Source organism: Eleutherodactylus coqui, chromosome 4 (assembly GCF_035609145.1).
Source record: "Eleutherodactylus coqui strain aEleCoq1 chromosome 4, aEleCoq1.hap1, whole genome shotgun sequence".
Lineage (NCBI taxonomy): Eukaryota > Metazoa > Chordata > Amphibia > Anura > Eleutherodactylidae > Eleutherodactylus > Eleutherodactylus coqui.
Window position 1 is genome coordinate 16516684 of NC_089840.1, and position 25990 is coordinate 16542673.

The window sequence follows — 25990 nt, forward strand, 5'->3', positions numbered from 1 at the left end:
TAGGTCGACTCAGACCCTATTGTATTACTGTACCATATAAAAAATACAACCACCCCCAACAAATTTCATATTTGTCAGGTGAGCAGTGGCACATTCAGACTGGCTAATTGTTAGGTAAAGGTGTGTGCCTGGCAACTGGTTCACTTAAAAGGCGCTTAAATGAGGTAGTATCACAATTGCGACCACAACTATATCACAACATGCTGATCTTTGGGGTTTCACTGCTGAGATCTCCACCGATCCCAGTAACCCCCATGAAATCCCCCCATGGAGCAGAGGAGACTGAATGGAGTGCTGGTTGAGCACTAGCACTCCATTCACTTTCAATGGGACTGCAAGATAGCCAAGCAGCACGTGATTGGGTACTTCCATCAGCCCCGTTGAAATAAATGGTGCATTGACCACACATGCTTGGCTAGTGCTTCTGGTAAGCTGTTTTAGATCATATATTGTCCCACATACAGAATGATCGCTGTCGTCAGCACATTCCTCATTCATTTTGGGGAGATGGACAGGTAACAACAATGTTTTGTTTCTACTGCACAAAAGATGCCAGCCAGTGATAAAACACTTGCTCATTTGTCGGTCAATTGGTTCAAAGGTCAGGCAAACAAGAGTTCACATAAATGTTCATGCTCAATTGTTGGGCCATATAAAATGGCCTTAAGGCAGATGTGCTTATCCCACAGTATAGTAGAAATTTTGAAGAGGTTTTCTGGGACTTCAATATTGGTGACCTATCCTCTGGAAAGGTCATCAATATCAGATCGGTGGGATTCTGCATCTTGGGATCTCTTTACTGACCGTGTTAGTAGAAAGGTCGCAAATTGTGGTTGTCTACATAGCAATGCAATAGATTATGATATTTCTCCTTTTTTTGACTTCTTCAGTGAGAGCCGTTGGTGGGGCTAATGAGGAAGTGCAGCGCCTCCTGCAGCCAGACTCATTTACTATACTTTAGAAAATGGTGTGATTTGCAGTGCAAATCAACACCAAAACATGATAAGGCTAAGAAGTGTCAGACTTATTAAGAGTCTGTGTATCTTAATTATTTCAGCTACTTTCCCCAGCACAGTTTAGATTAAGACAGGCACATGAAATATCACGTTTGATAAATTCCCTCCATAGAGAAGTTATCCGGCGATTTAGGTTTCTTACTGGAATGCAGAGTCGGACCCGCCAGATTTGGACCCACCTCTTCCAGTTGCGTTCTGACAAGAGGTCAATTGGAACCAGAGTTTCCATTGTCAGTGACGTCATCAGAGAGTGACCGGCTGTTGCCTCATTAACATAATTAGGCAAGGCCCTCTTTCTATCACTGCATCTGCGGAGATAGAAAGAGAGCCTTGCCTATTTATTTTAATTACTAAAAGCTACAAAAGGGAATATATCAGCAGAAAAAGAACTACTATGTAATTCAAGTTTTTATATTAAATAGATTTTAAAGATTTTGGGGGTGTTTTTTTTTTTTACAATTTTAGATGTCACATTCTACATTTAGAAAAAAATCTCCAAATTCTGCAGTTTGCCCATTGACCATAAAGCCTAATAATAGTCTGACACCTGTCTCATCGTCACAGACAGGATTACATAAATGAATATTATTACTACACAACCCCGTCTCGATTTAAATGGCTACTTAGCTTAATGAGTTCCAGATATGTTGTTCTACTCGAAGAATCGCACAGCATATTGTGCATCATCTTGCATTTTGCGTACACATTTGCATCTCCCCATAGACTTCTATGGGGACGTTTGGTGCTTCTTTCCACAGATGCAAAATATACTCAAAAAGGCAGTGTGAACCAACGCATTGAAATCAATGGGTTCTATTCTCTGTGCATGGCGATATGCATTCAAAAACACCCATGTGAGTCAATTCTAAGGCCTGATCACTGTGATTTTCACCTGTTTGAAATCACATGGATGAGAAAAAGCCATGACCAAGTCGTGACTAAATCTTGCGTTTTCTCACTCATTCACTCGGCCAGGTGCAGCATGTATAAGCTGCAACCCAAAATTCCTTTCACCAGCATAAGTACTTCAGCTGGCTCAATAGAGCAAGCTGACACAGTTTAGCCTCACTAGCTCCTGTTAAACTTCCTCCCCTTACCTTTTCCAGCAGCTCTCATAGGCTTCTATGGGAACTGCCATCTGATTGCAGCCAAAAGATAAATTAGCTCAGGTGAATACGGCTTAAAGCTGTTTGAATGCCAGTTATCCTCAAAATAATTCCATTATCCAATTTTCATTAAAATATTGTTTACTTGGTGACCTTGTGTAAAGCCTTTCTGTTTACAGCGTCGTATCACACCTGTTTCAGTAGCAGCATTTATTTTTGGTTTGTTTGTTTAACTTCAATGCTTTTTTAATTGGCATTGATAATTAAAATTATATTGTGAAATGTTTAGCATAGAATCTGCAAGAGCTTGGCAAGAAGAGAAAATAAATTCTTTGGGGGCGGGGGAGGGGGGAAAAGAAAAATCTATAGTATACTGTAACGGTAATAAGGCTCTGTCTGATAATACAGGTTGCGTGGAAGGCTCATGTTGCTGTTCCTCTTTTAAGTATTATTTTTCTACTTATTTTTATCTATGGCTACTGAAGAAGTGTTTGATTGATGGCTGGTTGAGTATATGTCAATGTCTTGCAGCACAGGAGTCCTGCTGAGCAACAAAGCAACAAAGCTCACTGTATTTAAGAACATTTTTCAATCCTTAAAGGGGTTGTCCCGCGAAAGCAAGTGGGGTTAAGTACTTCTGTATGGCCATATTAATGCACTTTGTAATGTACATTGTGCATTAATTATGAGCCAAACAGAAGTTATTCACTTACCTGCTCCGTTGCTGGCGTCCTCGTCTCCATGGTGCCGTCTAATTTTCAGCGTCTAATCGCCGGATTAGACGCGCTTGCGCAGTCCGGGTCTTCTTCTTTTCTGAATGGGGCCGCTCGTGCCGGAGAGCGGCTCCTTGTAGCTCCGCCCCGTCACATGCCGATTCCAGCCAATCAGGAGGCTGGAATCGGCAATGGACCGCACAGAAGCCCTGCGGTCCACCGAGGGAGAAGATCCCGGCGGCCATCTTCACCAGGTAAGTAAGAAGTCACCGGAGCGCGGGGATTCAGGTAAGCACTATCCGGTTTTCTTTTTAAACCCCTGCATCGGGTTTGTCTCGCGCCGAACGGGGGGGCTATTGAAAAAAAAAAAACCCGTTTCGGCGCGGGACAACCCCTTTAAAATAGACACTTTACTCATCTTGGTTTTCTCTTTGACTCAAACAACAAATATGTTCATTAACCATTCATTTCTTTCTGAAGCAGATATAGAATTACATACAAATGATTTTATCTAGATCAGGCTGCACAACCTATTCTGGTCCAAGGATCCTATTGTAGTGGCCTGGCAGTTCCTCCAGAACAGTCATATCAACACCTGTCCTGTCACACCTGTCTATCGGCCTGCCTTAGGCATAGAAGGTGCCATACGTCAGAGAAACCCTGTTTCTCCCCCTATTCTGAGCCTTGAGCTTGGTTCTGGCATTAGCTGATTGTCTATTGGCTAATTGCCAAGTTCACAGTGATTGGAGCAGAGTCCAGGGCGGGAAGAATTCAAATGGGCCTATATGCAGAGTGGGAGGAGAGAAGAAAAGTGTGGGAACTGAAAGAAAAGATAAAAGAGGGAGGGAAGGGAGTGAGAGGGGCAGTTGGATTTAGGTGTTGGAGAAGAGAGGTTGTGAGAGAGTTAGCGGCAGCAAGTCGTGTCGGAGAAGGAGGAGAGGTTCGTGCAGAAAAGAAAGCAGTATTATCATCAGTCTTCCCGAGGTTGAGCGAGGTCCCTTTCCAGAGAGGAGGAGAGAGTATCGAGGTTGATCTTCACTAAAACAGTGAGTCTAAAGCTACCCGGTGAACTCTTAGCCTGGATTAGTCTAGTGACCACCATACACTCTACTTCACCTACCCTCTGTTTAAATCTTACTCCTCCCGTCAGCTAGAGAAACTAGTGGGTAATTGTCTTCAGTTCAGCTTTAGTGAAAGGAAAGGAGAGAGTGTTGAAGTCAATTGCTATTCAAATCAGTATTGCTGCTGTCTTATCATCATACTCAATTCAATGCATATTATTTCTGACTGTTTCATCACCAAGTACTGCATTGAATGTGTTGTATGTTTTACTGTACAAATATCAGCTTAGTAAATCTGCGTACTCCTAGAATTACTACACAAGCTACTGGACTCGTCTCAATTATTTCATTGGCATTCCATCCCGAGAGTCTAGGTTGGAGTACTGGCGTCACCTGTAACAAAACAGGCCTTCCAGTTAAGCATACCACTGTATGTTATTTTGGCCACTGGGCAACAGCTGAGCAGGGCATTGTTATCGCCACTGTCGGGAGAGGTTACGGAGCTACCTGTGACAATCATCCTACAAACCCCGTGGTCTCCTCCACTTTGGCGTGCTCAGCTCTGCGGTTGCACTATTGTTAAAATCAACCACTCCCAAAGGAAGGAAACACATAGAGATTGAATAAGGATAACTATGTTAGTCAACTTGTACTAGAGCCTACTAGGGGAGGGCCATTCTGGACTTATTATTAACCGACAGACGGAAAGAAACTTTGATCAGCTCAGAACTACTATCAACAACAATAATTGGGACAGCGTCGTCAAAAATAATTTAGTATGGGCGACAAATGGGAGAAGTTTAAAAACATCCTAATTACCTCATGTGAGATGTTCATACCCTTTAACAATAAAAGAACCACAAGTAAAAGGAAACTAATGTGGCTCAACAAGACTGTCAAGGGGAAAATATGCAAAAAGAGGAAAGCAATTAAAACTAGTAAAACAATAAGACAGTGAAGAAACGCTAAAAGCATACAGGAAAATAAAAACAATGTACAGAAAAGATAAAAACTGCCAAGGAGAAAGCAGAAAGACTGATTGCCAAAGAGAGCAAAAATAACCCTAAACTATTTCTCAATTAAATAAACGGTAAAAGGATTTGCACTGAAAGCACTGGCCCTCTAACAAATAATGCAGTGAAAACCATAGAAGATGATGGGGGAGGCAAATCTATTAAATAGTTTTTTCTCAAATTTATTCATGAAGGAAAAAGAACTGTCACACGAGATGCAGGGGGATCAAACAAACTCCTGCATCCTGGAATATCTCAGGAAAACAATGGTATAGCTGCTCATCAGCATGGGTTCATGAGGGGATGATCGTGCCAGACCAATTTGATCAGCTTCTACAATGAAGTAAGTTCTAGGCTGGACTTTGGATAGTCTATTGATCACATACATACATACATCTGGATTTTTCTAAAATATTTGACGCAGTGCCGCATAATAGGCTGATATATAAAATTAGACAGCTTGGTCGGGGCAAAAACGTGTGTATTTATAAAAATGTTGAACAACACTTAGCCCAGGACAGAGCCTTGTGATACCCCACCTAACACATTCTTCCAATTGGATGTGCAGCCATTTATGACCAGTACGATCACTACGAGACTTACTTATGTGACATATTTATATTAGTATAGGGACTCACTACAAGCAAGGAACCTTGACGTGGTTAGTGAGCTGATGTATCTTGGCCAAAAACTAACTAATGCCTTGCAATTATTATCTATTATTCACATGCAGTGTGGCTTTAAAACGCCAGGAGGAGCCCAGGGTGGCAGTACCAATGTGGTTCACTTTTTGAGGTGCAGGGCAACCCACCGAATTATTATTGCGTCATTAATAGGTTGCTGATCTGCATGGTGAATTACATGTATCAGAAGGTCTGATACGTTGTATCTACTCTGCGCAGGAGTATACACCAAGCAGCTATCCCCCTCTATATTAAGAGGCTGTGTGAGTGGCTGTTTCATCGGTGTCCCTCACAGGTGTTATTGGCTCCCTCATTTGATAGTTTGCTACCTGCATGTTGAGGGGATGCAGTTCTCTGTCCTCCCTAGTCAGTAAGTGTATGGCCATTTTCTGTGATTGTTTTTATTTTTATATTTCCCCTTCTGTGACATATTTATATTAATATAGGGACTCACTACAAGCAAGGAACCTGGACCTTGAGACTTGAATTCATTAAAGTTAGCTAAGTATTCCCTCACCATCTCTCTTCTTAAATATAGCCTGCATTCTTTTATTCCCCCAGTAGCACAGGGGAGATCAGTTGATGTGAAAACAGATGCTAAATAATAATTTAAAAGCTCTGCCCTCTCAACATCATTTTTAAACATTTCACTATTTTATCCTGTAAACATCCTATAGCGTCTTTGACTTTTATTTTGCTTTTGACATACCCCCAAAATCCGTTATTGCCTTTGGCCTCTGTTGCAAGCCTTAATTCATAATTAGCTTTAACTTTCTGACACTTGCCCTCCAGTTTCTGCAGACCGCATTATATTCTACTTTAGATATTCCCCCTTCTTTCCATTTGATAAACATATTTTTCTTCCTTTTTAACATGTCTGCAAGTTCTGTGTTCATCCATCCTGGTCTCTTTAAATGCTTCCCAATTCTTCCTTCTTTTAGGGATTTTTAACGATGCTGCTTTGAAAATCTCATTTTACAATATTTTCCAACCTTCTTGGACATTTCTGTCCTTCAGAACATCCAGCTATTCGCTCCTTTCCACTATTTTTCTGAGTCTATTAAAATTCCTCCCCTTTTTATCCAAAATTCAAGGATAGCATGATCACTGCCTCTTAAAGGGGTTGTCCCGCGCCGAAACGGGTCCCCCCCCCCCCGTTCGGCGCGAGACAACCCCGATGCAGGGGTTTAAAAAGAACACCGGACAGCGCTTACCTGAATCCCCGCGCTCCGGTGACTTCTTACTTACCTGCTGAAGATGGCCGCCGGCATCTTCTCCCTCGGTGGACCGCAGGGCTTCTGTGCGGTCCATTGCCGATTCCAGCCTCCTGATTGGCTGGAATCGGCACGTGACGGGGCGGAGCTACACGGAGCCCCATTGAGAAAAGGAGAAGACCCGGACTGCGCAAGCGCGTCTAATTTGGCCATTAGACGGCGAAAATTAGACGGCAACCATGGAGACGAGGACGCCAGCAACGGAGCAGGTAAGTAAATAACTTTTGATAACTTCTGTATGGCTCATAATTAATGCACAATGTACATTACAAAGTGCATTAATATGGCCATACAGAAGTGTATAGACCCACTTGCTGCCGCGGGACAACCCCTTTAAGGTCCCAGCCAGCCTTTCCTCCTCAACCATTCCCTCCCTGTTGGTAAGAATTAGGTCCAAGATAGCAGATCCCCTTGTTTTCTCTTCTACCTTTTAGAAGATAAAGTTGGCAATAAGAGCGAATAAGAACCCATTATGTACCCATTATTTTTGTCTGTGAGAGATTTCCAACAAATGTCTGGATAGGTAAAATCTCCCATAATCACCATGTTGTGCTTTTTTTTCAGAACTTGGCCATCTGATTAATAGCGGTAACACTGGAAGCATGTAGGCGCTGTTATGATCACGCTACCTGGATTATTTTTATGATTCAATGAATAAAACTTTATTTTTCGCAGAAATGCTGGGATTTTTATAAAGAGAAGTTAAACCTTTTAAAAACCCAAACCCTTTCTCTGCCACTATGTGTCTCTGAAAAATGGATAATCCTCTTGAATAACATAGATAAATATACATGTACCGACATTCATTATTCACTGAACCACTGAAAAGAATGGAAGCACGCGGACCGAGAACCGCTACATTGTTTCGTACAAAAGGTAAAGCGAAAAATTACTCCACTTCATGGAAAACTTACATGTAATGTACGGTGCACAATAATTGCTGTGGGTAAGCTTAAAATATAACATTCAGTGCTAAAGAGCTACTTAATTTTGTATTTTGTTTTCCTGTTGTTATCAATTCCAAACTCTCTGCTGGGATCAGCCAGTGACGAGTGGGAAAAGAGGGAAATTACTTTACGCTTCTAAATTGATAGCAAAGGATGGGAGAAATATTCTGCATTGTTCTGAGCTGAAGTGAATGTAAGAGCTTAGATGCAATTTTGCCCTGTTTGACCTACGGCAATGACAATCAGGGGATGAAAACCATTTTTTTGTAAATAATGATTTATTTTTTAACCCTTAAAATTATAATCCTATAGAAAAAAGAATAAATTGAAATTAATGAAGGGGAAAAGATCCGGCTTTCTGTGCCAACTTCACTGTGAAATCTTTAATTAACTCATTAAGATGCATTAATTCAGGGCATCAGAATGTGCCTGCTGACAAGACCTACATAAAGAAGAAAAATATTACTATGGGGGAGTAAAGATTACACATACATCTACATCAATCCTTTTCTGTGTGCATACATACGCTGTTCGTGCATACATATTAGGGGACACTGCAGAGCTAAAAGAAAGAAAATGTCACAAAATGACAATGTTTGAATTGGGTTTTATGTTAAACATTTTCATTTTTGCAGTTTTTGTTTGTGCTTTGCTTAAAGGGGTTGTCAGTGATAAAAAAAAAGTTTTTTTGACAAAGGGGTCACCCATTGTGGAAACTTAATTAAGAGCTCATAGTGCTCATACTCCCCTTTTCTTGGTCATCTGCCGCCGGTGGCACCAGTCTTTCGGCTGATGTCAACGTTGTAAGTTGCAGTCAGCTTGAAACATCTCCAAACAAGCTGCTGCAGCCAATGACAGGGTCTATTGATCATCGTTCAGCTCTTCCATTGGCAGCAGTAGCAGATTTAAGAGACATCACAGGCTGACTGCAGCCCGTAAACTAAACAGCAAGGTGGAGACCCAGAGCGGTAGTGAGGAGGGGGGGGGGGGGTAAGCTGGGATCCAAGAGAGGTCAGTATGAGCTCTATGAGCTCTCTATTTTGTTTTTGTGTTTAGGCACTGGGGGGCCCCTTTGGAGAAAACTTTTCTTATCTCAAATGACTTTTTTTTTTTTAAGGACTAGCTAGAAACTATACTGAATGGCCTCTTCATTAGGGACCATTAAAAGCAACGCATTTGACCTTCTTTTGTAGTTGGCATGGATTTCAGCACCATAAGGCCTTAGTCACATGGGCGTTTTTTCCTGCGATTTGCGGATCGCATGACGGATGCGCATCTGCAAATCGAGTGACCGGGGCCAAAAAATCGCCCAAAAATACTGCTCCTAGCCGCGTTTCAATAGAAATGGGCCGGAGCTGTCCAGCGCATTGAATTCAATGGAGCCGGCAATACAGCCAGCCAGATTGAAAGCAATGCGCTGCGGGCAATCGCGGGATGAATTGTCGGGAAGGGCTTAAAAATATAAGCCTTTCCCTGCAATTCATCCAGAAATGTGTAAAAATAAAAAAATATATATACTCACCTTGTCCCGCAGACGGAGTTCAGCCACGGCCGGCGGCAGTCCTCCTGAACTGCTCTCTGTAGTATTCAGCAGCCGGGGATTTAAAATCCCCGCCTGCTGAATGAGCTGCCTCTGATTGGTCACAGCCTGACAAATCAGAGGCAGCTCTCACTCACACCCATTCATGAATTCATGAATGGGTGTGAGTGAGAGCTGCCCCTGATTGGTCCCTGCGCTGAGCCAATCAGAGGCAGCTCATTCAGCAGGCAGGGATTTTAAATCCCCGGCTGCTGAATACTACAGAGAGCAGTTCAGGAGGACTGCCTCCGGCCGCAGCTGAACTCCGTCTGCCGGGACAAGGTGAGTATATATATATATATTTTTTTTTTTACACATTTCTGGATGAATTGCAGGAAGGGCTTATATTTTTAAGCCTTTCCCGACAATTCATCCCGCGATCGCCGGCAGCCCATTGCTTTCAATGGAGCTGGCTGTATTGCCGGCTCCATTGAATTCAATGGGCAAACATCGTTCTTCTCTGCCACAACTGTTACAGCTGTGGCAGAGAAGAATGATTTGTCTACTATATGTTCTCCATGGGGTCGGCGCTGCTGCCGCCGGCCCCATTGAGCGCATATAGCGAAGAGAACAGGAATCGCAGATTGCAGATAGGTGCGATCTGCGATTTCTGTTCTATAATTTATCGGACGAGTGCATAAAAAGCGCTCATGTGTCCGATACCATTGCAAAGCAATGGTTTTATAAAATCGCCGGACGCATGCGCAAATCGCGCGAAAAAACGCCCGTCTGACTAAGCCCTAAAGGTGCAATCAGAAGCAACAAATGTATTAATAGGCTTACACATCTTAATATATTTATCCCATTTACAGCAATGAAAAATTAAATTATGAAACGTCGGTTTACCTAGCTATCTCTCATTGAGTCCAAATTGCAACGTTTTGAGTGTCTACACTATCCCCAACACTTTTTTAAAAAAGGGATTGGGGCTTAGCATTAAGGTGTTGGTCTTCCTGCGGCCCATCAGATTTACTATGATTTATGTAGGAAGTTGCTAAATTATAGCTGTAACCTTCTCCAGTTCCAACCTGGCATACATTTCGAACTTGTCACATGGCAACTCCATTGATGAAGAAAGGCAATCTAGATGTAGACCAACAACATTTGAAACATGGTTCTAAGTAAATTGGTGTATTGGTTGTATTAATGTGATAATGTTTATTTTCCTAACAATTGCCTAATATTAATGATAGATAGATAGATATTAGATAGATAGATAGATAGATAGATAGATAGATAGATAGATAGATAGATAGATAGATAGAGTCATGAGAAAAAGTAAGTACACCCTTTTTTAATTTTATGGTTTTGTATATCAGGAGATAATAAAAAGCATTTGGTCCTTAGAAGGCCTTACAACTGGTGCATAAAACCTCAGAAGAACATCAACACAAGAAAAATTACACCATGTCATTATTTATTTTACAAAAGCTAGGCTGTAATGTAGAAGCATTGTGTGAATAATTACATACAGCCTTACTGCTTCTGTAGGAATTAAGAGGATAAGTAGCAGCCAAGTGCTGCTAATCAAATGCAATTGATTAATTGACCATTACTAAGTGTGACTACCTCTATAAAACCAGAAATCTTGGCAGTTTGCTGGTCTGGAGCATTCAGGCATGTGTTAACACAATGCCAAGGAGGAAAGGCATCAACAATTATCTTAGAGAAGCAATTCTTGCTGCCCATCAACCTGGGAAGGATTAGAAGGCCATTTCCAAACAATTTAAAGTCTATAATTTTACAGTGAGAAAGATTATTCACAAGTAGAAAATATTCAAGATGGTTGACGAACATCTCAGGAGTGGATGTCTCAGAAAATTCATTGAAAGGTTAGACCATGCAATGCACAGCGAAATTCCAGAACTTCTTCTCGGACTCTAAAGGCCTCAGTTAGCATGTTAAAAGTATTTTCTTTCTAAAATGAGCATGGTAGCACGTTTGCAAAGTTGCATCTGAACAAACCACATGACTCTGGGTACAATGTCCTTTGGACAGATAAGACCAAAGTGAAGGTGTTTGGCCATAATGCCCAGCGCAATGTTGGTGATAACCAAACATAACATATCAGTACAAACACTTCATACCAACTGTCAAGCACAGTAGTAGAGTGGTGAAGATTTTGGCTTGCTTTGCAGCCACAGGACCCGGCACCTTGCAGTCATTGAGTAAACCATGAACTCCTCTATATGCCAACATATTTAAGAGGTGTGAATCCATCTATCTAGAAGCTAATGCTTGGTCGAAACTGGGTCATGCAAGAGAACGATGATCCCAAGCACACAGGCAAATCTACATGAGAATGGCTGAAAATGAATAGAATCAATTGTTGCAATGGCCCAGTCAAAATCCAAATTTCAGCCCAATTAAATTGCTGTGGTGGGGTATTATTAACCCTTGTGTGGTACCAGTTTCAAAGTGCTGGACTGCAATGAACAAGGCTGAGATCAAATGTGACCCATGGTACCACATGTGTGTTAAGGGAACTGTGCATAAACAAATACCTACAAACTTCAATGAACTGAAACAACAAAGGGAAAAGTGGGCCAAAATCCCTCAAGAACAGTGTGAGAGAAACTGATAGTCACACAGAAAACAATTACTCTAAGGTATTGCTGCTAAAAGTGACTCTACGAGTTATGGCTTCAAGGATTACATACTTTATTTTTTACACACTGATTCTGAATTTTGGCCTAGTTTTTATCTAAAATACATAATGACACGGTGCAATTTGTCATGTGTTGATTTTTATATGAGGTTGTATTTACTTAATTTTAAGACCTTCTAAGGACCATATTTTTCTATGATGACCTAATATGTAAAACCATAGAATTCAAAGAGGATGATAGATAGATAGATAGATATGAGATAGATAGATATGAGATAGATAGATAGATAGATATGAGATAGATAGATAGATAGATAGATAGATAGATAGATAGATATGAGATAGATAGATAGATAATAAAGGTTAATCTTTCATTACTAAAAATGTCCTTTTATTGTTTATATTGGCCAAGATCTATGCTGAGTAAGGTTTTGCTTAGTGTTTGTGAAATTGCTCAATAGACTATTTGTAGTGACATCTGAAGAATTAATAAACTTCTATCAGAGTTAATCCCCATAAATACTAAACTCCACTGTATTGATTTAATACTTACACCTGCATTTCCCAAAAGATATTTGTCACAGCAGCGTTTTAGACGGTGATGAGAAAATGGTGTTCAATTTTCAGCTTTGCTTTTCATAGCGAATGAACTAAATTTTAAGTCATTGAAACTAAAATTGTGCAAAGATAAGAGGTCTAGTGCGGGTATACTCAGGCAATAGGTGGAATGGTAGGATTTATTTGCATCGGCAGAAGAACTACATCTCTAATTTGGAAAAATTTCAATAGGTAGAGTGTATTTTCTTAATGCATAAGAAACAGATAAAAAGAACCACACATACAGTATAAAAGACTATAGATAACATTCATCATAATATTAAAAATCTAATACATTAATTTATGACCGTAACACAGCAGCCGCCTCATTCTTGTAATATATTATAGCTGTTGGTAAAGTTGGATGAAACCACCATAGGATCCAAGTTCTTACAGAATAATGGTCCTCAAAAGTTCAGAAGAAGACAACCTCATCTTTGGACCTTGAAGCTAAATATTAAGTAAACCACTGTGCAGGTTGATTCTGAAAAAAAACTATCAAGAGTCAAATTTCTGATGCAATGAAAATCTGACATGGCATCACCTAAAATACTGGTCTAGTGATCTCACAAGAAAGATCTTCTGATGGCTTTACTTCAACAACGATATTGCATGTATGTGCCATCTGTTTCTCAATGTATTACACCCCACCATAAACCTGACATTAAGATACTTGTATGCAGAAATCAACTTTTTGGACACCACTATAAAAATTTCAAACAGCTCAACACAGACCACCCTATACCGAAAACCAATTGATCAGCCCACATACCTCAGATGGGACAATTGCCATCCTAAGCACATCAACAAGTCTATCATTTACAGCCAGGGCATAAGATATAACCGGATCTGCTCCAACACAACAGACAGAGAGGAACATTTACACAATCTCAAAAAAACATTTTTAAATTACGGCTACCATCCCACCTCAATTGATGACTAAATCAGCAGAGCCACCAGGATACCCAGAAATCAAGTACTCCAATACACAGAGAAAGAGAAAAACGGATGTGTGCCTCTAGTAGTGACTTACAATTCACAGCTAGAGGTACTAAGAAAGACTGCAAAGAAACTCCATCATACCTACTCGAGGACGACCATTTGAAAACCATAGTTCCGGACCCTCCCCTCTTCTGTGTTACAGGTAACCTCCAAATTTGAGGAACTTTTATAATCAGGAGTGTATTGCCCTCCAACACACAAAAAGGAACGTATCCCTGTAATGTAAGAAGATGTAAGACCTGCCTACATGTACTGACAATGGACAGGATTAAAATCCCCTAAACACAGAAGGACTATAAGATCCTGGGAACATTCACATGTTCCATGTCCAATGTTGTGTACCCGATCCGGTGCAGTGAATGTCCTGTTGGGGTGCTTTATATCGGGGAAACAAGACAAAAACTAAGAGCTAGGATGAGATCTCATTGCCACACAATTAGAGAGCGAAAGTCAGAATTATCTGTGGCAAAAACATTTTCTAGTCACGGATACAACATGGAACAGATGAGAGTTATCATACTGAAGTGCAATTTCAACTCACAGTGTCACAGAGGTATTTGAGATTGTAAATTTATGGCCATTTTTGATACCCTTAAGAATGGAATGAACCTTGGAGCGGGGTTCTTGCATCAGGGGAGAATATGAAAGGTCTGAAGTAGATTGAGAGGGGTGTCATTAAGGACAGTACCCAGGAGGTGTGTGGAGACACCTGGGAGTTGAGTGGGTCGGGGGATGGCATTGTCTCTCCCCAAGGAGAACACCCAGAGGGGGTGCTATTCCCAATCCTTGTTTTACAGACTTGTTAAAAAAATCATACATTGATTTGATGGAATGCTGCTATTTAATAGCTAGTGCTGCAGAGGTATTGTTCCATCTTCCCTATTTGCAGATCTGAAGGAGAGATAACACACAGGCCTGTGACCCCCTTAACACCTATTTAGAGATCATAAAACTGTCACATTCCTTACCAGGGGACTAATTAAGTATTTACCTCTCTGCTCATCTTGTCTGGTATTGTTTTAAGTGCAAATTAGTCTCCCTATGTCTGTGCCTTTTCATGTGTATACATTTGTATTTATATATGTCACATCCAGATCTGCTTTATTATGCCTGAGGAAGGATCCAGAGAGGTTTGAAAGCTTGCAACAACATCATGTATTTTTGTTAGCCATTAAAAGGTATCATATCTACAAGACTCCTTGGTTTCTCTTACTGAGGACAATCACAATCTGTTCCTCATTCACAGAAAAAAAGCACAAAAAGACCCAAGTGCTGTCAGTTTTGTCACAGCGCACAGAAAACAGTGTGCAAAAGCAAAAAAAATCATGTGTTCGCTGCAATTTTTATGGACCTCTTTGGCCAAGTTTGCTCCAGGGACATGGATCAACGTAGTAGTGTATGAGCTAGAAAGACATATGGAGACCTAGCTCCTCTGATGTCACCTAATTCTGGTAATTTTTGCCTATTAGCAGACATGGATCACCCTGTGAGTAGCTTTATGAGCTGCCCTGTACCTACCTGCACACTTTGAAGCAGCATCCAGTAGTGCCGATCACCTGGCCTTCCTGGGACTGAGCTGAAGCTCTTGCGGCCTAGAACATCCCAAAAGGGCAGATTCTGGTGGACATGGGGCTATGGCCCTTAGGGGATCATAGAAGCCTCCCAGTGGTCCTCTCCATGCTCGGTATTTGGCTGTCGAGACCAGTGATGCTTGGGGTTTCCCGCCAGTGACAGCACTCCAGAGACAATAACTGCACCACATGAGACACATGGAGAAGTGGTGTGCTATATTAACTGGATCCTATGTGCAGGTGCTAAAAGGGATCTTCTCTCTCAGCTTGTAAGAAGAGAGCTACAAGGTCAAGGGAAACAAATATCCCCACCATTTTATTATTAAAAAAATTGGATTTGGATGCCATATTTAGCTAAATAGCTACATGTATCAAAGAACAGAAGGTGGCTGATGTTCACAGAGCAAAACAGGCACAAGGCTTCAACAAAAGCAATATTTGATCCAGGCCATGTTTGCTAATAGCTGTATCTTCTAACTATGCAATTACTGATTTATGACTGTGATTTAAAGGAACCGTTTACTCATATATTAACACAAGACTTAATTAACTATATTTTTTTCTTCTGTATTCTGGCCTCTACGAAGAAGATGCTCGCATTTATTATGATTTGTTATATATATCAACACAATAAACTTACATAAAGCTATGGTTGACTTATAGCTGCAACACCGATCACATGTAGCTCCATAGCTGCCCACAACACGACCATTCAATTTAATTTTTGCCTACTCTTTATATTATGCTTTAAGATCACCTATACTCCATTGGTTGATGGAGCAGGAGAGCATATTACTCAATACTACCATTTTCCTGTTCCAGCACCAGAAGCATTGACAATTTATGCAGGATTTGTTAACTTTAACCGATAATGGGTTCGGAAACATATTAAGTCTGCAGCCCCAAAGAGCTTACAGATTTTTTTTTCCTCTGTCATAATACTGGCAGAGTTACTAAAAATTATGACCATAGCCATGGCCTATTTAGGGTTATAATGGCAACCCACAGTAATTATTCTGCCTCGCAACAATTTTCCACTAGCTCTTCCTTCATCACCTGGAGTGATAGAACACAATCTAGCTGGTAGAAAAGCTACTAAAAGAAGCATTCCTGGCTCTTACCATTGCTCTAAGGAGCCTTCCACTAAAAAAGGATACGGCACTGTCATAGCTGACACCCTGGACATCGAAAAAGTCTCTTTCGATCTGCAATCTTACCAAGGCAACTAAATTAATAAACAGAATGACAGGACTAGAACACCCAGAGAGGCTAACAAAATTGGGATTATTTGCCCTGAAAAAAAGACAGCTAAGGGGCGACCAAATAACTATGTATAAATACATGAGGGGACAATACAAGGATCTCTTTCATAATCTGTTTATACCCAGGACTGCGAAGGTAGCAAGAGGGCATCCGCTACATCTAGAAGAAAGCAGGTTTCATCACCAACACAGAAGGGCGTTCTTCACCGTTAGAGCAGTGAGACTGTGGAACTCTCTGCCTGAGGACGTGGTGATGGCAAAATCCATAGAGGAGTTTAAGAGAAGACTATACGTCTTTCTAGAGTGCTATGATATTACGGAATATAGACAGTAGGTGACCAGCGGAATTGTTGATCTGGGTTTTGCAGCCAGGTAGGAACTGTCAAAGGTTGATCCAGGGATTATTCTGATTGCCATTATGGAGTCAGGAAGGAATTTTTCTCCCAAATGGGCTAATTGACTTTTGCCTTATTGGAGTTTTTTGCCTTCCACTGGATCAACAAGGGGGTCGGTGGTGGTGGTGGTGGGGGGGGGGGTGGTTTGAAACAGGTTGAACAGGGTGAACATTGTCTTCATTCAGCCTAATTTACTATGTTACTAAGGTATAGATATTACTTTAAAGGAGATGTCTCGAGGAAGCAGTGATTTTTTTTTTTTGCCCAGTCCCCCTAATTAAACATACATTACTAATTACCCCTGTAAATGACTTTCCTAGCTGGTTTGTACTTACCGTTCCAGCGTTTCAGCAACTTATAAAAGTTTCCCCAAGATGGCCGCCGGCTCTTTCCCCGTCGCTCGCTGCAGCCCGACGTGCGTGCTCCCGAGACGCTGCCAGCTGTGTCTCCATGGCAACCGGACGCCCCGCAGCCGCCGACCAGACGCCCCGCAGCCGCCGACCAGTCACCCACCGCCAGGCAGCAGGTAACCGGCGCTAGCCCCCGGCTCCCCAGCGCTACGCTCCCGGCTCCCCAGCGCTAGACCCTCAGCCCAGGTGAAGGCCCCGGAGCCCAGGTGAAGGCCCCGGAGCCCAACGCTAGGTTCCGGAGCCCAGCGCTAGGTTCCGGAGCCCAGCGCTAGGTTCCGGAGCCCAGCGCTAGGTTCCGGAGCCCAGCGCTAGGTTCCGGAGCCCAGCGCTAGGTTCCGGAGCCCAGCGCTAGGTTCCGGAGCCCAGGTGAAGGCCCCGGAGCCCAGCGCTGGGCTCCGGGGCCTTCACCTGTCAGTGAACATCACCCCCGACCCATCACTTACCCCCCTGGCCCAGCGCTAGTTCCCCCGGCCTAGCGACAGCCCCCCCCCGGCCTAGCGACAGCCCCCCCATCGCAGCGACAGCCCCCCCCGGCCTAGCGACAGCCCCCCCCATCGCAGCGACAGCCCCCCCATCGCAGCGACAGCGACGACAGCCCCCCCCCCGGCGCAGCGGCAGCCCCCCCCGGCCCATCACTTACCTGGACGGCAGGACAGCTGGACGGCAGGACAGCTGGGCGGCTCTGCACCTTCCTCTAACAGAGGAAGGTACAGAATGGCCGCTCCAGCGCGCTCCCGAGCAGTGACAGCTCATCTGCGCATGCGCAGAAGAGCTGTAGCGGGGAGCACACTGAAGCGGCTCGTGCTGAAAGGAGAAGACCGGACTGCGCAAGCGCGTCTAAAAAAGCAAGCTGCCAGCGAATTTAGACGGAACCATGGAGACGAGGACGCTAGCAACGGAGCAGGTAAGTGAATAACTTCTGTATGGCTCATATTTAATGCACGATGTATATTACAAAGTGCATTAATATGGCCATACGGAAGTGTATAACCCCACTTGGTTTCGCGAGACCACCCCTTTAACTGCTAACACATTGAAGAAATTGCTCTTGTCACTTATCTCGGTGAACAATGTTATATTTTGTTCCAGTTCATTTGTTCCTCTATTATTTTGGTTTTGGCTATAATATTCAGAGGTCTTTTATATGCTACATGTCCACCACTCTTGATTTACCATGGAGACGGTGCAGCATTTTTACTTATTTGTTGAATATGACTGTAACTATTTCTTCCTTAAAGGAGATGTCTCGAGGAAGCAGTTAATTTTTTTTTTTGCCCAGTCCCCCCCATTAAACATACATTACAAAGCCCCCCTGTAAATGACATTTCTAGCTGGTTCGTACTTACCGTTCCAGCGTTTCAGCAACTTATAAAAGTTTCCTCAAGATGGCCGCCGGCTCTTTCCCCGTCGCTCGCTGCAGCCCGACGTGCGCGCTCCCGAGACGCCGCCAGCTGTGTCTCCATGGCAACCGGACGCATCGCAGCCGCCGACCAGACGCCCCGCAGCCGCCGACCAGACAGCAGGTAACCGGCGCTAGCCCCCGGCTCCCCAGCGCTAGACCCTCAGCCCAGGTGAAGGCCCCGGAGCCCAGCGCTAGGTTCCGGAGCCCAGCGCTAGTTCCCCCGGCCTAGCGGCAGCCCCCCCCCGGCCTAGCGACAGCCCCCCCGGCGCAGCCCGGCGCAGCGGCAGCCCCCCCCCGGCCTAGCGACAGCCCCCCCATCACAGCGGCAGCCCCCCCCGGCCTAGCGACAGCCCCCCCGGCCTAGCGACAGCCCCCCCGGCGCAGCCCGGCGCAGCGGCAGCCCCCCCGGCGCAGCCCGGCGCAGCGGCAGCCCCCCCGGCGCAGCCCGGCGCAGCGGCAGCCCCCCCCGGCCTAGCGACAGCCCCCCCATCACAGCGGCAGCCCCCCCCGGCCTAGCGACAGCCCCCCCGGCGCAGCGACAGCCCCCCCCGGCGCAGCGACAGCCCCCCCCGGCGCAGCGACAGCCCCCCCGGCGCAGCGGCAGCCCGGCGCAGCGGCAGCCCCCCGACCCATCACTTACCTGGGAGGCTTCTCGGGGCTGCTGGGCTGGGCTGGGCTGGGCTTCTCCGCTGGGCAGCTCCAGTTTCTGCACCTTCCTCTAACAGAGGATGGTGCAGAATGGCCGCTTCAGCGCGCTCCCGAGCAGTGACAGCTCGTCTGCGCATGTGCAGAAGAGCTGTAGCGGGGAGCACACTGAAGCGGCTCGTGCTGAATGGAGAAGACCGGACTGCGCAAGCGCGTCTAAAAAAGCAAGCTGCCAGCGAATTTAGACGGAACCATGGAGACGAGGACGCTAGCAACGGAGCAGGTAAGTGGAATAACTTCTGTATGGCTCATATTTAATGCACAATGTACATTACAAAGTGCATTAATATGGCCATACGGAAGTGTATACCCCCACTTGGTTTCGCGAGACCACCCCTTTAAATGTTAAGGGTTTGGACAGTCCATTTAAACATACTTTATTATGGCGTGAAGCCCTCAACTTACAGGCCAACGTATTTTGCTGTTCAAGAAACACATTGTTAATGCATTTGCCTCATATTACTCTTTTCTTTATAACCTAAAAGAAGACATAAACACGTATAAACCCCAACCTGGGAAGCTCTTGAATTTTCTTCAAGCCATTAACCTTCCACACCTATCTCCTGAACAACTAGACTGTCTTTCTGCACCGATTTCTGCATCTGAAGTTCTAGAGGCCATTAAAATGTTAAAAGCTCTTAAATCCCTGAGTCCAGATGACTTTTCTAATGGTTACTATAAAAAGTACTCTTCTCTTCTAACTCCCTGTTTGGTTTTGGTGCTCAATGAGACTATAGCTAATGGTACTTTCCCTTCAGAAATGCTGGAACCTTTGACTATTACTTTGCCAGAAATTTTTCAACCTACTTTTTTCTATGCTAGAATTCTTGGCAACTGTTTTTTTTCTATTCTTCCATAATAGGTTGCTCAAGACCAAGTGAGATTTATTCCACAAAGTAAGCCCTGATGGAACCCGTTGATTCCCTAATCTCAAGAAGACTGTTGAACTTGGTCATGTGCCCATTTTGATTCTAAAATTAGATGCAGCAAAAAGCAGATTCACTGGGGATATCCAGAGGCTATTTTTGGTGCATTTGATTTTACAGGCCCCATTAAATCTGCCATTTTGTCTCTATATTTGGCTACAACTGCAAGCAATTTTTCTTCTGGATATATTTCCGCCAAGTTTGCAATTTCTAATGGTACCAGGCAAGGTTGACCACTTGCAACTCTTATGTTTGCTCTCCTTATGGAACCTTTAGCTGAACAGATTAGAATTAGTAAAGATTTCAATGGCATTAAATTGGGCTATCAAGAATGCAAAATAGGGCTTTATGCCGATGACATCATCTGGGAACTTACTGATCCCATCTCCTCCTTAGATCACGTCCAATCTTTACTTTCAAATTTTGGAAAAATCTTGTATTGTAAGGTAAATAATTCAAAAATCTCAACTACTGAGCATTGGTATTGACAGAAATACTAAGCAACATATTAGTCACGTTCGATATGTTTGGAATGACCATTATATACCATAAATAGATATACATTTAACAAGCCCTAGTTCACACATATTTGCTAAAAACTGCATGCATTTATAGAATTATATCCTGCAAGTCTTAAACAAAAATTAAGAAACCATTTATTTCTTGGGCCGGGAGGAGAGCAGCTATCAAAATGATGGTCTCACCACGTATTCTTTACATTTTCTGAACTGTAACAATTTTTGTCCCAAACTCCATTTTTAATAAACTTCAGTTTGTTCTTAATGATTTTATTTGGGGAGACTCCCATGTTAGGATAAGATGTTGTAACCTCATGAAATAGGAGGTATGAAAACTAATGTAAAAAGTTATTTGAATGCAGCAATTCTGTACCTACTTAAACACAGGTGGACTCCACCTTCGCATACAAGGTGGGTTTTGATTGAGTCAACCGTTTCAGGGACTCCTCTGATTTCTCTCATAGATGTCAACCTCCCCCTCCTCTTTACTAGTGTACATCCTACTGCGTTTACAAATTTCAGCAGCTCTCTGGCAACATTTTACCTACTTATCAACCTCTTTGGTTCTGATCTTGGTTCTTGCCCAACATTTTCTATCCTCCATTCTCATAGATTTTGACTAGAGATGAGCGAACGTACTCGCTAAGGTAAATTACTTGAGCGAGTAGTGCCTGCTCGTCTCTAAAGATTTGGGTGCCGGCGGGGAGCGGCGGGGAGAGTGGGGAGGAACAGGGGGGGGGGGGAGATCTCCCAACTCTTTAGAGACGAACGGGCAGGTACTCGCATAAGGCACTACTCGCTCGAGTAGTTTGCCCTAGCGAGTATGCTCGCTCATCTCTAATTTTGACTTTGAAATATGGGAATCGTTAGGCATAAAAATAATTTTTGATTTATATAAGACAAGTCCATACTAGATTTCGCTCCATTATGTAAGTTATTCCAGTTGCCTAATGGCCAGTTTTTTTTTTCTTTCTTAAGACTTTAACATGTTCTTCGTTCCCTAGATACCCAGAAGACCATTTTTCCTAACTCAGCTTTTATTTTTATTTCCCTATCCACCTGGGCATCCAGGGGTATTTCTGTATTTTATGATAATTGCTTTTTTAGCTTTCTAAAACAAATCTTCCCACATGTCACTATGCAAGATTTCAAGCAACAATTTAGACCGGAATAAACCACTTTTCTGGACTAAAAAGGTTTTGCATGGAATTATCACAAAAGATATTCCTGCATTGGTACCTAACTCCTGGTAGACTAGCCAAAATGAATAAATCTATCCATGATAGACCAAATCTAACCTGTTGGAGTGGATGCAGCCTTAGGCCTCATGTCCACGGGGTAAATATGATTTAGGATCCGCAGCGGATTACCTGCACGCGGATCCGCACCCCATAGGGATGCATTGACCACCCGCGGGTAGATAAATACCCGCGGATCGTCAATAAAAGGGATTTAAAAAAAAATGGAGCATGAAAAAATCTGGACCATGCTCCATTTTCGTGCGGGTCTCCCGCGGGGACGGCTCCCGCGGGCTTCTATTGAAGCCTATGGAAGCCGTCCGGATCCGCGGGAGACCTAAAATAGGAATTTAAAGAATTTACTCACCCGCAGCGGGCGGCGAAGCTCTTCTCTTCCTCACGGCCGCATCTCCCTTGCTTCGGCTCGGCGGATGTGCCTGGCGCATGCGCGCGGCACGTCGACGACGTGCCGGCGACGTGCCGCCGGCGTGAGGAATTCATCCGCCGGCCGAAAAAGAAGATCCGGCCGTGAGGAAGAGCAGAGCTTCGCCGCCCGCTACGGATAGGTAAATTCTTATTTATTCTTATTTTCAGCGCTCACGTCCGCGGGGCAGGAGGGACCCGCTGCAGATTCTACATGTAGAATCCGTAGCGGGCCCGATTTTCCCCGTGGACATGAGGCCTTAATGGAATTTATTTTCATATGTGGTGGTCTTGCCCTGCTATTCATTCCTTTTGGGAAATTCTATTTGATTTCATTTATTCTGTAACACATCATTATGGCCCGGACCCAGCACTGACTCTTTGTTTTATATATGCTAATAAACTCCCGACCATTTACTCAGTAATTATTTCCCATCTTCCTCTTGCATCTCACTTGACAACTGCCAAAAATATGAAATCCTCCGAGGCACCTTCTTTTAGTGAAGCCATTAATTCCATCAACCTTACATACCTTCTAGAAGAGTTATATTCGCACAGAAATATTTCCAGATCTTCCACATCTTTTTTCCTGGCACCCGGCTTCAACCTCTCATAATTGATATAGCACCTATAATGTCTCATCAATGTAGGATACATTGCCAGTGCAGATATATTATCCTAGTCTGTTCAACTCTTGCCATTTTCTTTTACATCTTATTTAGTGGTGGTGGATGTTTTATATATTGTATACTTATTGTTCAATGATGCTGTATGCAAACACAGAAACAGGTACTTATGAGTAAGTGGATGCATATATGTATGTATACATAATCATACATGGATAATGTGCATGTTGTCTTTGTAAGTTGACTGTTATATCTTGTGAGACATGTTTATTGAGTCTCTGTTCAGGACTCAGGTTATTACCTCTTAAGTCTGTTAATTTCTTGAGCAATTTTCAATAAAGAAAACATAAAAAAATAGTAGTGAATATGCTGCAATTTTTTTTTTATAAAGTACAACATCAGTCCAAGTAAAAAATGTACATCTGAATACACCAGTTTAATTTAATGAATCAGTGTGCAGTTCATATTCAGGCCTTAGTCAGACGGGCGTTTTTAGCCGCGATTTGCGCATGCGTCCGGCGATTTTATAAAACCATTGCTTTGCAATGGTATCGGACACATGAGCGCTTTTTATGCGCTCGTCCGATAAATTATAGAACAAAAAATCGCAGATCGCACCAATCTGCGATCTGTGATTCCTGTTCTCTTCTGTATATGCGCTCAATGGGGCCAGCGGCAGCAGCACCAACCCCATTGAGAACATATAGAAGACAAATCATTCTTCTCTGCCACAGCTGTAACAGCTGTGGCAGAGAAGAACGATGTTTGCCCATTGAATTCAATGGAGCGGCAATACAGCCGCTCCATTGAAAGCAATGGGCTGCCGGCGTGCGCGGGGTGAATTGTCGGGAAGGGGTTAAATATATAAGCCCTTCCCTGCAATTCATCCTAAAATGTGTTAAAATAAAAAAAAATTGTATACTCACCTTTCCGCTGCAGTCGGAGTCCAGCCGCGGCCGCTGTCAGTTCTCCTGAACTGCTTCTTGGCACTATTCAGCCGGCGGGGCTTTAAAATCCCCGCCTGCTGAATGATCTGCCTCTGATTGGTCACAGCCATGAATTCATGAATGGGTGTGAGTGAGGCATGCCTCTGATTGGCTCAGCGCTGAGCCAATCAGGGGGCAGGTCTGACTCACACCCCCTTCACACCCACTGCAGGACGGCCGCGCGGAGCTCCGGCTGCCGGGAGAAGGTGAGTATACAATTTTTTTTTATTTTAACACATTTTAGGATGAATTGCAGGGAAGGGCTTATATATTTAAGCCCTTACCGACAATTCATCCCGGGCTCGCCCGCAGCGCATTGCTTTAAATGGAGACGGCTCTATTGCCGTCTCCATTGAATGCAATGCGCTGGACAGCTCCGGCCCGTTTCTAATGAAACGCGGCTAGGAGCAGATTTTCGGGCGATTTGCGGGCGACTTGCGCGCAACGGTCACGCGATTTGCGGATGCCTCAGTCAGTAAAAAATAAAGACAGAAAATACATAAGTGCGAAAGGGCCCTAATATTGTGCAGGTTCCCCCGTGTGTCACCAAAACAGCCGTGATCTGCTAAGTCATCAACTTGTTAAGACCTCTAAAGATGTCCTGTATAATCTGTCACTAAACCCTCTAAGTTGTGAGGTGCTGTCTCCATGGATCAGACTTGTTTTTCCAGCCCATCTGACAGATGTTCGATTAGATTGAGATGATGTCAATGGCTTGAACTTCTTGCCTTGCTCCTTAAACCACTCCTGAACAATTTTTGTAGTGTGGCAGTGGACACTATATTGCAAAAAAAGCCATTGCCATTAATGATGTCCACAGCCATGAAGGGATGTACTTGTCTGTACAATGGTTAAGCAGGTGATGTGTGTCACATGCACATGAATGCCAGGGCCGAAAGTTTTCAGTAGAACACTTCCAACATTAAGCAACATGTAGACCCAGTGAAAGGTTTCATGGTCTGCACAAGGTTTATGCAAGAGGTTTCAATCAAAGCATAACATCCACATGGCGTGAATGTCTGACTGCCCCCGCTGCTTGTCTTTTTCTCATAGGGCATCCTAGTGTCATCTCTTTCCCAGGTAAATGCCACACACAGTCATCCACAAGATGTGAAATAAAGTGTAACTAACCACACCAGGTCACCTTCTTCCATTGCTTCATAGTCCAGTGCTGAAGTTATATGTCCATTGCACCACTTTTGGTATGTACTAATAAACCCCCACAAGACCAGACATTTTCGAGATGCTCAAATCAGCCCATATCATTACACTTACATTTAAAATCCCCATCTGCTGAATGGGCTGCCTCTGATTGGCTGAGCACTGTAACTGCTGAATACTACTGAGAGCAGTTCAGGAAAAGAGGCGGCTAGACACGCCTGAGCCCCAGCAGCTGCAGAGAGGTGAGTATAGATTTTTTAAATTTTTTTACACTTTGTTAGGATGGTTTTCAGGGAAGGGCTTATATTTGAAGCCCTTCCCCGAAAATTACTACAGCGCTTGCCGGCAGATCATTGCTTTCAATAGAGCCGGCTGTATTGCCGGCTCCATTGAATTCAATGGGAGAACATTGCTCTCCTCTGTGACGGCTGTGGCACAGCTGTGGCAGAGGATCATGATCTTCAGTGTATGTTCTCAATGGGGTCAGCGCTGCTGCCACCGGCCCCATTAAGCGCAGATACACAGAACACCGATTTGCCGCAGAACGCAGTTACATGCGTTCTGCGAATCGTTGCGTCCTATAATTTTCACAGCATGCCTTTGTGCGCATGAAAAATTTGCACATGTGACCGCTCCCATTGCAAAGCATTGGGTCTATATAGATGCGGATCGTGAACGCAGCTGTCAGACGCGCGTACAAACGCCCATGTGACTGAGCCCTAAGAACTAAGACATGGCTTCTTCTGAAAACATCACTCTTGCCCATAG

At 43.6% G+C, this 25990-nt stretch overlaps 1 protein-coding gene across 1 annotated transcript in view; it reads right to left on the reverse strand.

Moving 5' to 3' along the window:
• The window catches only part of NCAM2 (neural cell adhesion molecule 2), a 455107-nt gene that overhangs the window by 31268 nt on the left and 397849 nt on the right, over positions 1-25990 (reverse strand). The gene's annotated exons all lie outside the window — the stretch shown is intronic.